We start from the raw sequence: 14,601 nt of genomic DNA, 5'->3' as shown, positions 1-14,601 counted from the left end.
GGCCACTAAAAAAGGCCACTGCCTTTGGCCATGTGAAGGCACTGAGTCATAAAGAAGACAGGAACAGTAGGGACTTGGAGCAGAGAAATTTTTGAGATAAAATGTGGAGGATCTGGTGACTGGTAGATAAAGTTGGGAGAAGTTCAAGAAGACTTGGAGGAAGGAGAAGGTAGGAGTGGGGACAAAGAAGAAGGTCCCCCTTGGACTTCAAGCGAATACAACCAAAGGGAAATTGTAAAATTTGGAACCCTGGAGAGCATCCAGAGCTATGGATACAGATTTGGGAGTCACTGCCACTCAGAATCTACCAGAAATCCATCCCTCTACTAGACTTGACATCTTGTGTGGACAGCCCTTTTGTCCTTGTCCCCTGACCTGTAAGTCCCCTTCCTTTCTTGAAGACATGCCCAGTTTGTTATACAAAAGAAAGTAACTAACACAGTCAATGAATGAAAAACTTAAAAAATAAGTGATCCATCTTATGGTATAAATGATAACGATTTTTAAAAATATTTGTTAACATAAAGAAATGACACATGAACAGTGTACATCCAACCTAGCCTCTGGGTAGGGGACTCTGCTTTCCTGCCAGAGAGGTGTCAGTCACCAGAGGAACCATTCCTAACTCAGGTCTGAGCCTTAAGACAGAACTTCTCGCAGAGACCTGCTCCCAGGAGCCTAGGTTAGCTTTAGGACCTGAGGAGAAACAAGAGGTGTGGCACCAGGTGCCAGTGGCTGCCTGGCGTCTTGTTAGGATTTGAATAGCTCAATTAAAATGACAGGGAGCTGCTGTCTGAATTTAAAAAGAAACACTATAAAACAAATATGGGCAAGTGTAGTCTATGCTATCCTCTTCAACATCTTAATAAATCTTTATCTAGGGGGAAGAAAAGGGCTTTTGAGAGTGCCTTGGTGAGTGACAGCTCACAGCTTCATTTCTCAGCTGCTGACATTGCAACTCATCTCCAGACCAGGAAACCCTTACTCTGGCCTGACTCAAAACTGCTCATTCTTTCACTCCTGCTTTTCTCATTGGTGTCCTTCAGTCCCCTCTCTGTTGGGTCAAATCAGAGGTGCCTACTGCTCCCTGGTAAAATAGCGCTGACTGGCCCAGAGACTCAGACAGGAGCTATCAACCACACACGCTGCTTTGAAACAGGTGCTTTCCATTCTGTGGCACACCCAGAACAAATCTGCATCAGAGGCACCACAATCACCCAAACTGACAAATAACCGAGAGCAAACCTCTATTGTTTTAATGATAAGGACTTGACCAGAAATCATCATAACCTAATGAAAAACAACATTTTGCTCCATGATAGGTATCAATTAAGCAGGCTGCATGGTATTCCCCTTTATTAATATAATTAGTGACAAGTCAAAAATTAAAGATTGCTTAAACAGGAATTTACAGTATAGAGATAGTGCAGAGGACGTATCCTAATCCCATGCACTGGGTCATGATAATGCAGGATGGAGAAATACATGTCTTATACCAGCGCTAAATTTATACAAGATAAATCATGACTAACATTCTAGGATGCTTCTTACTGGAAATGTCCAAAGGACGTTTATTGAAAATGATGTAAACCCAACCCAAATGAGGCAGCAAGACAGAAGGAGATAGCATGGAGAGATTATTCAGTATGTAGCATGATTCTGAATTGTCTGAATTTATGGGCAGAAGAAATGGTTGATGCTATGAAGAAGGGAAAGGGAAGCTGTCTAAGGTATCAGCCCTCTTAATTCCAAGCCACCTTGGTTAGCTGACAATTCTCCTGTATTTACTAAGGTTTGGATGTGTTTTGTCTCTGCAAAGGTTTATGTGTTGGGAACTTGGCTTTTTGGATATGGGAGATGAAGAGGCCCTTAAGAGGGGAGGTTTCCTGGGAGGTCAACGGGGGACATGCCCTTGGAAGGGGTCATGGGAACTTCATCCCTCTAGCTTCCTGTTTTGAAATGTGAACTTTTCCTCACACTCATACTCCAGTCATGACGTGACACAGCAAATTGGGCCCTTACCAGAGCTTAGCTAATGCCAGTGCTATTCCCTTGAATATCCAAAACTGTGAGCTGCCTTTTTTTTATAACATTATCCTGCCTCAGGTATTTCATTATAGTAACAAAAAACAGACTAATAGAGTATTTATGGCCAAAATCCATGAAGTATCAAAGATACTTCCTAATTTATGGTAATACATTTGAGACTGTTGACATCTGCAATAGAAATTAACATAAGAACAATGTGCTTCACTGGTCACTCCGTGGGCTTCCAACTTAGAGTGCTTGAGGGACATGTGACTCGCACCTTAACTATGAGCATGTAGCATCCTCTATGGCCTCCAGATTTCTTTAACCTCATAAATCTTCTTCCTCTATGAGCTGAAGACACACTAATGATCCAGGCCTTTTTGTGTTAATACAAACAAAAATTAATCTAAAATGATGAAGTAGAGCACTTTGCTCCATTCAAAACTTTTCTCTTTACATGCACACTACATTATATTAAGTCCACCTGAATTTACATCTTTAAGATTTCCCCCATCATTTCCCAAAATGCATAACTGCCAAAAACCTTTAAAGTGCAACTTCAGCCACATTTGGGCAGATTTTAAAAGAGTCAGTTTTGAATGTCAGTTGCTCTGCTTTTACTCCCTGCAAACCTGGCTCATTCACATGTCATTAATCTTGATATAGCAGCAGCAGAATCAGAGTATTTTCTATTGATGCTGTGTGTTTTCCACTAGGGTAGTGAGAGTCCTGCTGAGGTCTTAGGGGGCACAGTGTACTCTCCGGTCAGGTTCAGGGCCACAAAGCCATTATTTCTACAAGACATTAGAATATTTTCAATTTACCAAGTTCAGTTCAGATATGAGGCTCAAGTGAGATAAACTAGGAAAAAATACTTCCCTAACTGAGAAAGCAAGGCACCAGAGACAAGTCAGAGTCCCATAAGAACAATTTATACAAAACCCCAAAGAACCAAATGCCTGAAGAAAACATACACAGAATCTGGACAATTGCCTTGCTCCTACTATAACCCATGGCTGCTTTTTCTTCCTTCCTTGTCTCTCATCTTCCCTGTAGGAAGACAGCTGTGTGATAGTGATTAATGGCCCTCAAAGTCAGGCCACCTGAGTTTAGGCCCTTGATCTCCCTCTTACTTGCTGTGTGACCTTGGGCTGTTAAGTAGTTTCTCTAGATCTCATTTCCTCATTTGTAAAACAGACTGCTTTGAGGATTAAATGAGATAAAATAGTTGAAGATTTTATACAATGTCTAACACATAACAAGTGCTGAAAAAATGTTAGCTAATTTCTCTTACAGGAAATTTGACTTCTGTTAAACCATAGAATTTTAACATAAAATATGGAAAGGAAAATGGGGCACTCCTCTTGCTTCACTTTCTCTTGTCTACTCAGGCCAGATGATTACTTTTCACAGAAAATATATGGGCTCAGCCACCATTGCTGAGGGTCAACAATTTCTGTTAAGGGCAGGGTCAATCTCCTCTCTAGAAGAAAAAGACCATGACGGAACAGGTGTTTAATGAACATCACCTACTGCAAGGGACAACGTCCGGGCTCTGTGTGGGAACTACCCAGGTTAGTGCCACTGTAGTGGAATTCCAATTCACTCCTCTCCCAGGAAACAGGTCCCATCTGCTCAATTCTTTCTTCCTTATTGGACTGTGACTAGAACAAGCTGCATGGAATCTTTCTAGATGTAAAGGAAAAGCAATTTTGGAACAGAATTCCAATAACTGCCTGTGGGACTTTGGACAGATTGTGGAGCAGCAGGACTGTTCTAAAAAGGGCTTTATATTAAATATCCTGGGTAATGCATACCATGCCTATAGGAAATAGACTGGAAGGCTGTATGCTAATTATTCCTCAGCTAGTCATGACGATCAGGATCCATGCCCTTGTGTGATTTCTTTCCATATTGACTCTGGGCTTTGCTGTGGGACTGCTTGGCCAATGGGGTTATCAGAACTGATAATGTAGAGACTTGGCAAATATTTGTACATTGAGACTTGTACTCTTAGAATGCTGCTGCCACTGTGTGAGAAAGTCTAGCCTCCTGAAGGATGAAAAAACACTCAGAGAAAGAGGCCAGCTGACCCGGCTGAACCCAGCCCTAGTCAATCTTCCCGCTGGAGGCAGCCATGTGAATAAGCCTGGATATTACCAGAAGTGATTAAATTAACCAGTCAGTCCATAGATCATGAGAAGCAATAAATCAGTGTTGTTTTAAGTCACTAAGTGTTGGAGGTGTTCATTACTCTGCAATGGATCACTAAAAACAAAAATGGGGTGCTTCCATGACCAAAATATAAAACATGCAGCATTGGCTTTGGGACCAGATGGTGGGCAGAGGCTGGAAGAAAAGTAAGGAAATTGTCTTTGGGAGCTGGAAAAAGGCAACCCATATTGGTGAAACAATCAGCAAAACTGCCACCTGTGGTAACTTGTAAGATTAAAAAAAGATCCATGCAATAAGTCTGTGGGTCTGTCTAAAGAGAATTTCAGACAGAACACTAAATTCAGGAAGAGGTGTGAGCTGAAGAAAGAACAATTTCGTTTGCAAACAGAAAGTGGAGGAAATGAGGAGGGCCCAGAACTTGCTGAGTTGGAAACTAAAACTGTTTTTCATCTCCATTCTCTCCAGCTGGCAAAGGATTCTCAGTAAGAAATGACCTCAAGGTAAAAGTTAATCAAAGGGGTGGATGTAAGACCTTTTATTAGGAGCACTAATAAAAGACTTTGGGTAGTGCTAAGTAGCCTTCTCAACTAGACAAAAAGGCTTCTAAAAATCATAGAAGCCTAATCTTAAAATAGCTCAGTAACCTAGAGCTGGGATGTCCAATATGGTAACCACTAGCCACAAGAAGCTACTGGGCAGTTGAAATGTGGCCAGTCTGAATTGAGATGTATTTAAGCATAAAATATACACTGGATTTTTAAAACAAAATCTTAGTATGAAAGATGTAAAATATCATATTCATACATTTTATATTAATTATATGTTGAAATAATATTTTGGATCTGTTGGGCTAAAGAAAATATATTATTAAAATTACTTCTACCTATTTCTTTTTACTGTTCTCTAAAAAATTTGGCTGTGGCTTGGGGTGTGGCTCAGTGGTAGATTTCTTGCCTAGCATATGCAAGGGCCCAGATTCAATCCCCGGCAAAACACACACACACACACACACACACACACACATACACACATGGCTATTAGGATTTTAAAAAATTATACACTTGGCTCACAACTGTGGTATGCATTATATTTCTATTGGACAACTCTAGTGTAAGAGAAGGGAATTATGGGTGAAGATTTTATTTAATGGAGGATACAAAAATAAGATACAGAAAAAACCCACAAAGCTTTTAAAGCAGTTGTATCATACTGAAGTAACAACTTAAAATGATAGGAGACTTCTGGGCTTTCACATTTTCACAGGCAGGAAGCAGGCTGAGAAAATGATTTAGCTGCAAACATAGGTCACTTATTTTCAAAAAGAAAAGACATCTTAGAAGGTAGAATCAAAAACCTAGATGGCTGAGTAAAAAGCAAAACCAGGTCCTAATCAAAGGACCCTGCCTGCTTGAGTAGAGGAACCTGAAAATATGTGTCCAGAGAGATTTCAGAATTACTGTGGACCAATTACTGCCATTGCCTCCAACTTTTGGATAGGGATAACTATCAGGACTCTCTTGTCCCTGTTTCATTGTATGCTGGATATATGGTTTAATTTGGAAAGAGTTTAGAGAAAGTAAACAGGCCAAGACTTGCTAGGTTGGAAGGCAAACTTCCTTCTGAATGAAGAGGAGCTACACATGAGGAGACTTATCTATGTCTGGACAAGATGCAGATCATTAGATCATTACTTTGGGCCTGTGTGGTTATTAGAAGAGACTCCAGGGATTTTGAAAAGAATGAATATATTTGGTACATGGGAGGTACATAAATAATTGTTGCCAAAGTGTGAACTTGGTGGATTTAAAATGAGGACAAATTATTTGAAAATTTTCTCATTAAAAAGTAGAGTTTATTCCCCTATCCATTGAATCTAGGATGATCTTCCTACTTGCTTTATCCAATAGAAAGTGGCAGAAATGAGATTGTTCAACTTCTAAGCTCAGACTTCAAGAAGACTTGTAGCATCTCCTATTGTCTCTTGATAAAGTCCATGATGACAGGAGGGAGAAATGCAGCCCTCTTGGTTGCTCCAGCCATGCCTGTCTGAGGCCCTGCCCTTAGGAGGGCCTCTTAAATCTTTAGCTGATTATAGTCATACAAGTAAGCCCAGAAAAAAACAACATAAGAGCTCTTCAGCTAACCCAAAGAACAATAAATGTTTGTTGTTTTTGGTCACTGTGGTTTGGAGTGGTTTGTTCTACAGCAACAGTTACCTGTTATTATCTATTCAAACTCTTAACAAGGAACGAGGCGAGCCAACCGATAGGGTTTCTGGTGGAGGTGTGCTCTGGGATTCTTCTACAGGTAGAACACTGTCCCCACCAGCATCACATGAGCCCCTCCATGGTGCTGTTCACCCAAGATGGAAGCTACAACCTCCAATATTGGAAGAGACACACCATCACTTCTCCTGTATTCTACTAGCTACACAGAATAACCTGGTAGAATATAGAAAGGTACAATACAGGGTGCTACTGTCAGGAGGTGGGGGTTGCTTGGGGCTGTCTGGAGATGGGTACCATAGAAATCAATCAATGAATAAATATATTTCAGATCCTAGTCTTCAAGATTCACAAAGAGGTTAATATTTCCACATTCTCCATTACTGCTCTGACTACTGATTTATCATGAGTTCTTCCCCTATTTGTCTTTATTTCTCAACGTATCCCATACCTTTCCTCCACCTTCTCAACTCCACTCGTATGGAAAATGGCAATTTAGGGCTGTATTACCCTGTTTGGAGAAATTACAGCTGGTAGATAACTCAGTTCTCAGAAGGATCAATGATGGGGAGAAAGACAATTCTAAGGCCAGTTCCCCAAACCTTTTGGAGCAGAGAACTATAAAAAAAAAAAATCAGGTTAATAAAGAATAGACCAGGCTGGGACTGTAAGGAAATAAGTACTGGTGTTTGTTACTGACTTCTGAAAAGAGAAGTCAGGCAATTTGTCATTACAGCTATAAAATGTGTCATACTATTTGACTCAGTGATTTCCTCTTAGGAGAGCATACCTTCCTGCTATGGTCTAAATGTTTGGCTTCTCTCCAAAATGAATCTTTACAATTGATTCTTGTGAAGGCTCAGAAAGAAAGGAAGAACTATAGAGAAAGCCTCGGTATTCTTAGAGAATGCCTAAGTGGTCTTGAATGGAATGTTGGTAGAACATTCTGGATGCTCAAGGCCTCCAGAGCTCATCCCTCTGGAGGGAGGAACATGTTATTGGACAATGAACAAAAGGTGATTGCTATTACAAAATGATAAAAAAAAATGGCTGAAAAGTGTTTGTGTTCCAGGGTTAGTGGAAGGTGGAATTTGTGAGTGATGAAACTGGATATTTGAGGGAATTTCTTAGTGAAATGTTGAAGGGGCAGTTTGGCTTCGCTTGACCACCTATGTGAAACAAGAGCAGAGAAATGATTTAAATATGGAATTGTTGATATAAATGGAGGCAGAAGTTAAAAATTTGGAAAAATTTCAGCTTATCCAGGCCATAAAGAAGGAAAAAAGTATGTTTGGGAGAGAAAACCAAGGGTGTGGCCAAGTACAATCTGCTAAGAAGTCTGCCATCTACACAGAAACCAGACTTTATGTCCAAGGCAACAGGGAATGGCCCTGACAGCTATTCAGAAAATATCAGGGCTAAAATAGAGAACAAAGTAAAGCATACGTAGCAAACATGCTGCTAAAATCAAGGTTGGAAAAATCTAAAGTGATACAGAGAGATTATTGTTGATTAGAATCCAGGGGATTAAATTTTTTCTTGTGAACACCGTTTCCCCCAGAAATTGGCTGTCTTTGAGATGAGTAGGAAGCAAGACTTAGCATGCCCTGGTTTCCATTGGCCCAGCAGTCACAGCTCAGTCTCCATTTGCTTATCTATCAAATAAGTTCTATGCACTCACATCCCAGGATTGTGCAGGTTAAATGAGATAAGCCATCTGGGGACACTCCTTCCACTGGGAAGGGGCTTATAAACCAGGCGCCATAATGGAGGCATGTGGAATAAAGAGAGCAACCTTGCTTTGAATTCTGACCTATGCTTGTATTATACCTCCACCACACTTAGTAGTTTAACTTTTTATGAACCTAAGTTCTTCAATTGTAAAATGGTCTTTCTGTCTTGCCAGGTTCTGTCAGGATGCAATGCTATATCATCATATGCAGAGGCTACAAGGGTACCAGATACATAATAGGGGCTCAATTAGTATTAGTCTTCTCCCATTTTATTGTTTCAAACATCCAATTCTTTCATTCTCTTCTTTAAATATGTCAACATAAGGTAACCTTTTGAAACTGAAAATATCAAAGATGCTTGTGCTTCATTAATTCATTTCCATGTCATACAATAGTCATTTCTAAAATGCCTAAGGGGATGGGGACTCAGTGCACTGCTCAAGTTAACCAAAGTACTACCAATGGTCTTGGTATTGAGGCCAATCTTAGCCCTTCCCTGGTTCCCTGTCTTGTGAGACAAGATCTACATTACAGAAGACTTGCCTACAAACAGAAATGGGTTCTGGATGTGAGCATGCCCCTCAAAAACAAGGACATCACTCGTGATTTGTGGAGCCCAAGGGTAAACATCCTGGAGACTTCTCAAACTCTTCCTGAAAGCGGTTTCAGTTACTGGGAATGGTAGTTGATGAAACAGAGATCATCCCCAAAGAGAACTCCTCTTGGTTGGTTCTAGGTGGGTTCTGGGGAATGCATTCACTGAAAGTTAAAGAAAGGAAAAGAACAGGGTTGGACACTCCCTGACTCCCCTTAAGTCTGAAGTCTGTCTCCCAAACACCAGCACAGTGGAAGTAGAACATGTGCTCCTATGGAATTAAAGTCAGTCCCAAATAGCAAGGAAAGAACAGGATGTGTGCCCTTGTTTATAAACAAAGATCAGGATAAATGTCAGCTGCCAGACCTCAGAGGCAGGCATGATAGACCACTTGAAGAGAGAAGTCACAGGCAGCAGAGCAAGCCCTTTGGTCTCCCTGGTGGTCTCCAGCAGACCTTTTCAGAGGCTCCACAGAAGAGCAGGGGAGCTAGGAAGAGCAGAGGGAGCAGCCTCAGAGCCCGCCTCCAGGGTCCTCCCTTGGCCAACTCTCAAGCCAAACCTGCTTGTCACGCTCATCACAGGTTATGGATGTGTGCTTTGGAGCAGGCAGTTAGATTTGATCCCTTAGCAACAGGTAAAAGGCTAAGCCTCAGTTTCTTCTTCTGTAAAATGAGAATGCCAGTAGTCTATGCCACAGAATTGCCAAGAATAAATTAGAACATGTGCATACAGCCTTCAGCACAGTGCCTGGCCCAGAGCCAGGGCTCGGCAAATATTGGGTGCTGTTATCATTGTTGCTGTTGATTTCTTTCTGCTTTGTCATTTCACCCCCAGCAGCAATGGTCAGCAGAACTGGGAGCTGTACAGAGCTAAGGCACCATAGATGGCAAACCAGACGTTTTCCAGAGTGTTTATTTACAGTGACCAAGATGGGAAGCAGCTGTAAGGAAGAAGTGCAAAAGAAGAGCATGTGCTGGGAATGAGGTGACTGTCCCATCTATCAACCTCAGACTAGCTGAGGAGCCAGCCCCCAGTGGCAGGACAGCACCACAGGGCTAGCATGCAAAGAGGTCCACCAGTGCTTGCTGAGGCCCCAGGAGAATCAGAGCTGACACAAAAGGAAGAAGCAGGTCCCCTGGGAGACACGCAGAGAAGAGACTTCCAAAGGGAAAGGAGCTCTACCTCCCGACACCAGCCAAGCTCATTCCAGAGGGTTTTGGGAACAGGACAGGGTAAAGAAGGCATAGCACCTGCCTAGCACCTGCTCTCAGTCAGGAGCAGTGTCCTCCAGAGCACTCAGAGACCACAAATAGGATCCAAATTCAATAGTGCATTGACTGGCAAGGCCTCAGAGAACTGGATTTTAAGAAAGCTGGAGCCCCGCAGGGAAGTTAGAGAGGTGCTATTCATTGTCAACAGGTGTCCTCCCAATTGGACAATATGTATATTTTCTAGTAGGTCAGTACACAAGAAATTCAGGTTAACTAGGTGACCTTAGGAATCCCCTAACAATAATGGCACTAAAACTCTGTGGTTGTCTTTCTGTTGACAACACAAATAAGAGATGGATAAAGGTTACTGAAGAAGAACATTAACGTTTGATATACATATATATGTACATGTATACACACATATGTGCATATGTACATATATACCTATATGTATGTATATGCATATGTACATACATGTACATGTATATATATGCATATGGAAGATATATACATATGTGTGTGTGTGTGTGTGTGTGTGTGTGTGTGTGTGTGTGCAGTCCAGGGCCTAGCACAGTGTCCATAATACAGAAGGTGTTGATTAGTATTTGCAGAATACATGGTAAGAGATATGCATTTTAAAATAATTCAGCATGTATTTGTAACTCAGTATGCATCTCTCTCTCTCTGTCTCTTAAATGCATAAATGCTCATACAATGGTAAACAATAGATAACTTCACTTTCAGTCCTTTTAGAAAAGTGATGTAATGACACAATTCATAAACGTCTTCTCTGAGAATTGACATCCTGGTTGCTGACTCACAAACTTAGTTTTCTTTTAAAAAGTAGACCTAAAAATTCACATAAACTCACTTTGTTCTTTCCCATATTCCCTTTATGACTTCCTTCTATCACACATGCAGCATATTTTACTTTTACAGCACTTGGGTTCTGGTTATGACAAACTCTGCAACAGCTCATTGCATTCACTTTATGGTCTCTTGTCTAGTTTTACTAAGTTATATCCTTTGTAAAAGAAGTGCATGAACCCAAAATATATAAACGTCTCTTTTTGCGACCCAGAGGGTGAACATGTAATTGGTATTCATGTAACTTGACACCTACTTGATATTTTCAGACTCTGAAAAACGTATGGTGGTGTCTTAAAAGAAGTCAGTCATTGTTGGACTCATGAAATGTTTAGAGCAGGAACATTGAAAACGAAATGTGACATATCAAAGGGGGCCTGTGTTCTGGAAGATCAACACCTGTGTTGAGCAGGTTCTAACAAAGGTAAGTGTCTCCATAGTGCAGGACACACACACACACACACACACGCACACACACACACACACAAGCTAAAGTCCAGAGCACACAAGCATTAATTCAATAAGATGTGAACTCCTTCCTGCCCTGCCTGCCGTGGCTGTAACACTTGGACATCTCAAGGCCTCTCCTCCCCAAAGATGAAATCATGGGACTAAAACTCTTCACCAACAGCACCAATTCTTCCATTAGTCTGGGCTAGTTCACAGATGAAATCAAAATCGCTTAAACATTTTGATGATTCTACTGTGTCCAACATACTGACATTTAACATGAAACTTGTCTTTAGATTATATTCATAAAAACTAAAGGTAAGAGCAAGCACTCTTCTCCTACCTGCTGCTGAAGCCCCCAGGAGCCAGGTGCTGCTCGGAGAACAGGCCCGATGTCAGAGTCTCTTCAGCTCCCTTCCCTGGAACCAGAACGGTGGAAAGAAAACTTTCAGCTGCTATGAGCAAGCAAGCTACTTCCTCCCTGCCAGCTCTTTCTCATTCCCATGGCTTGTTGAGTACCAGAGCCAGGTGCTCAAGAATGTTTGGAGAGAAATGAATTGAGTTCAGGGGAATGGGAAGGAGAGGACAGAGGCTTCCCAGGCAATAGTTCACCCAGCCCCTTCCTTCTAGGAGGAAAGCCCTCTTTCTCCAGCTTCAATTTCTCATAGAAGAGCTGCCTCTGCATTACTCATGTAATTGCCACATGCTACAAACAGCAGACATACTTTTTGGGCAGGCCTCCAGATTTCTGATGCATGCCTGTACCTGTCAGTAGGGATATCACTGGGCCTGGGAAAATTGAGAGAGCAGCATGTCCGCCCAGGGGGAAGGACCCAGACTAGACTATTAATCAAATTCTTGGAATGAAATATGCCCTAAAAGGACAGCAGGGGCTGGCATGAGCTTTTCTGTCCATAGGGCACCCACCTCACTCATGGGATCGACTGATTAGGGCTCAAAGCTCTTCCAAGTAGCTCAGCAGCTACACTTGGTCAAGCTTTGACTTGTTTCCCTAAAGAGGAAAGGAGCAGTAAGGATTACTATCACAGGAGGAATGCAGTTTTCTTACCCTGGGAAGTCAATGTAGGAGAGTCAAAGATGATGAATGTGTAATTACAATTTCTTTAACCTAATATGAAATATAGTATTGAAGAAGACTTTTCAACAATAAGGCAAGCATTATACAAGTTCCATGTTTCATTCATTACTGGTTTGCAAAAAAGGTGGAGATACCACAGTAGAGAAGAAAAGACAGAAGAGAAGAAATTGGGAAATCTTGGCTCTACTATTGGCTATTTGTGTGACATTGGATAAGTCACTTCACCCTGGGTTCCAATAAGTGCAATGAGAAGACAGGGTTGGAAAATCTGCATAACACAACATCATCTTTCACTGTTACATCTATGGCCCCTTGTTCTTGTATCAAAAGTTCAATTTTATTTGGGGAATCATCTTTTCCTCTCCATTGGTTTGGGTGAGGTTTTACCATCCCCAGACTTTTTTAGAAGTGGGCATGTTGCCAAGTCCAGCCAACCAGAGTCATTGCCATAGATTCAGAGGTGGGTTTCTGCCCACGAGAGTCATTCCTGGACTTGCTGGGCAGGGGCAGCCTCCTCCTGCTGTGGCTGCCAATCACAGAAGCAGAGCCCAGAGCTGGCATTGTTATCCTAGGGAAAGAGGGACTGTCCGAAGATAGAGTCACTGCAGGAGGAAGCAGATCTCAGAGACAGTAGGAGACCAATTCTTGAGACTGTCATTTGAAGAGTTGGATTCTTTCATAGCTGACACTAGCACTTCCCTTGGATTAAAAAAAAAAAAAAATGTCCTTTATCTTCTTCAACCCAATTAGATTTCTCATTCCTGCCCTGAAAAACTTTCAGTTAATATGAATCCTTCTTACTGCCCCCTACACCTAACGCCACTGCTTTTTAACATTCATAGTTACAGCAATGTGGGTGGTATGGGGATGTATAGGACCAATAAATGAGTTTCCTTTTGATTCACTCTTGGAAATGTTTTTAAAAGACTAAGCCTGCACAGCAGAGAGACATAGAGTAAAACAGATTTTGGTGAAAGATTCTTAAATTCTTTACTCTTTTCTCTGAATATAGTTCTTTGTTCAAAATTCAAATAATGTGTACGGGTGAAATATACAAAGTGTAAATGCCCCACAATTTGAATGCCCCCAAATAACCATGGATAATATTTTGGTGAGTTGCCATTCAAAATGTGATCCACAGAGCAGCAGAAGTGGCCTAGAGCTTGTTAGAAATGCAGCTGTCCTCCAGTTTGAGCACCTATCAGAACCATCAGGAGATCACGTTCACAATTGCCAATCCACACCCAGAGTTTCTGGTTCAGTAGGTCTGGGGCGAGGTGTAAGAATTTGCATTTCTGCCAAGTTCCTGGGAATACTGATGCTGCTGACTCCAGAACATTTCACCAGTCTTTCAAAAATAAAAGTGGTTTTACCCTATATATACAATCCTGAAACTTGCTTTTTTCCTCTTATTTACTGTATCTGGGGCAGTTCTCCATACCATCGGGGTAGCATTACATCATCCTTTTTTAAAGGGTTATGAAGCCAAATATATCTTAAATACCACAAAAATAAAAAGGAATAGAAATGATCAGTATATTCAATGCAACGACAAGAATCTTCACCAGCAAAGTCATCACTTTTAAATAAACATCTTGTGATTGGATCTAAGGATAAGCAAAGCTATATAAACCAACAAGGAAAGAGATTAGCATGGTGGAAGTGCATATTAAGACCCAGGTATGAAATAAAATTTGGTTCCTTTGGGAGCTAGTCTAGTCTTTTCTTTCTTTCTCTGTATCCAGAGTGCCAGTTTTGATAACACATATACAGTAAGACCATCATATATACATCCCTGCAGAGCCAGTGAATGAAAGCACCAGTGTGCATGGAACACACACAGCAATTTCACATGGAAATCGTTATACAGAGCTGCTCTCCCATACAGAGCTGCTCTCCCATACTTCATACCGCTAGTGCTTAGTAGTCAGATGCCCTGCCTCATCCATGCAGACTCCCGGAAAGAAAGTGATTGAACTTGCAAATATGGCTAGAACTCAAGAGTAGTCCAACAAGAATCAGATCTGGAACTTTAAGGCAATTTCTGAGAAGTACATGCACATGCTTCTTGGAAATTCCTCTGATTGACAGCAGAATGCTTTCTAGATATCTTCCTTTGTTAAAATGCTCTGGGATCAAACTCCCTCACCTCAGGGAAGTTAACTAGTTGAAAATTCCCCTAGTTAAAAATACATAGCCATAAAAAGAAAGTATG

At 41.3% G+C, this 14,601-nt stretch overlaps 1 protein-coding gene across 1 annotated transcript in view; it reads right to left on the bottom strand.

Moving 5' to 3' along the window:
• The window catches only part of Frmd6 (FERM domain containing 6), a 254,837-nt gene extending 242,914 nt beyond the window's left edge, over window positions 1–11,923 (bottom strand). The window contains exon 1 of the mRNA XM_047540498.1: window positions 11,631–11,923. The gene's annotated coding sequence lies outside the window, so the exon portion shown is untranslated. The remainder of the gene's footprint in view (window positions 1–11,630) is intronic.
• Between the last annotated feature and the right edge of the window lie 2,678 nt (window positions 11,924–14,601).

The sequence above is a fragment of the Sciurus carolinensis genome, chromosome 2, assembly GCF_902686445.1.
Source record: "Sciurus carolinensis chromosome 2, mSciCar1.2, whole genome shotgun sequence".
Taxonomy (NCBI): domain Eukaryota; kingdom Metazoa; phylum Chordata; class Mammalia; order Rodentia; family Sciuridae; genus Sciurus; species Sciurus carolinensis.
The sequence above is the reverse complement of the archived record's forward strand: the minus strand, read 5'-3'. Positions and strand labels throughout refer to the sequence as shown.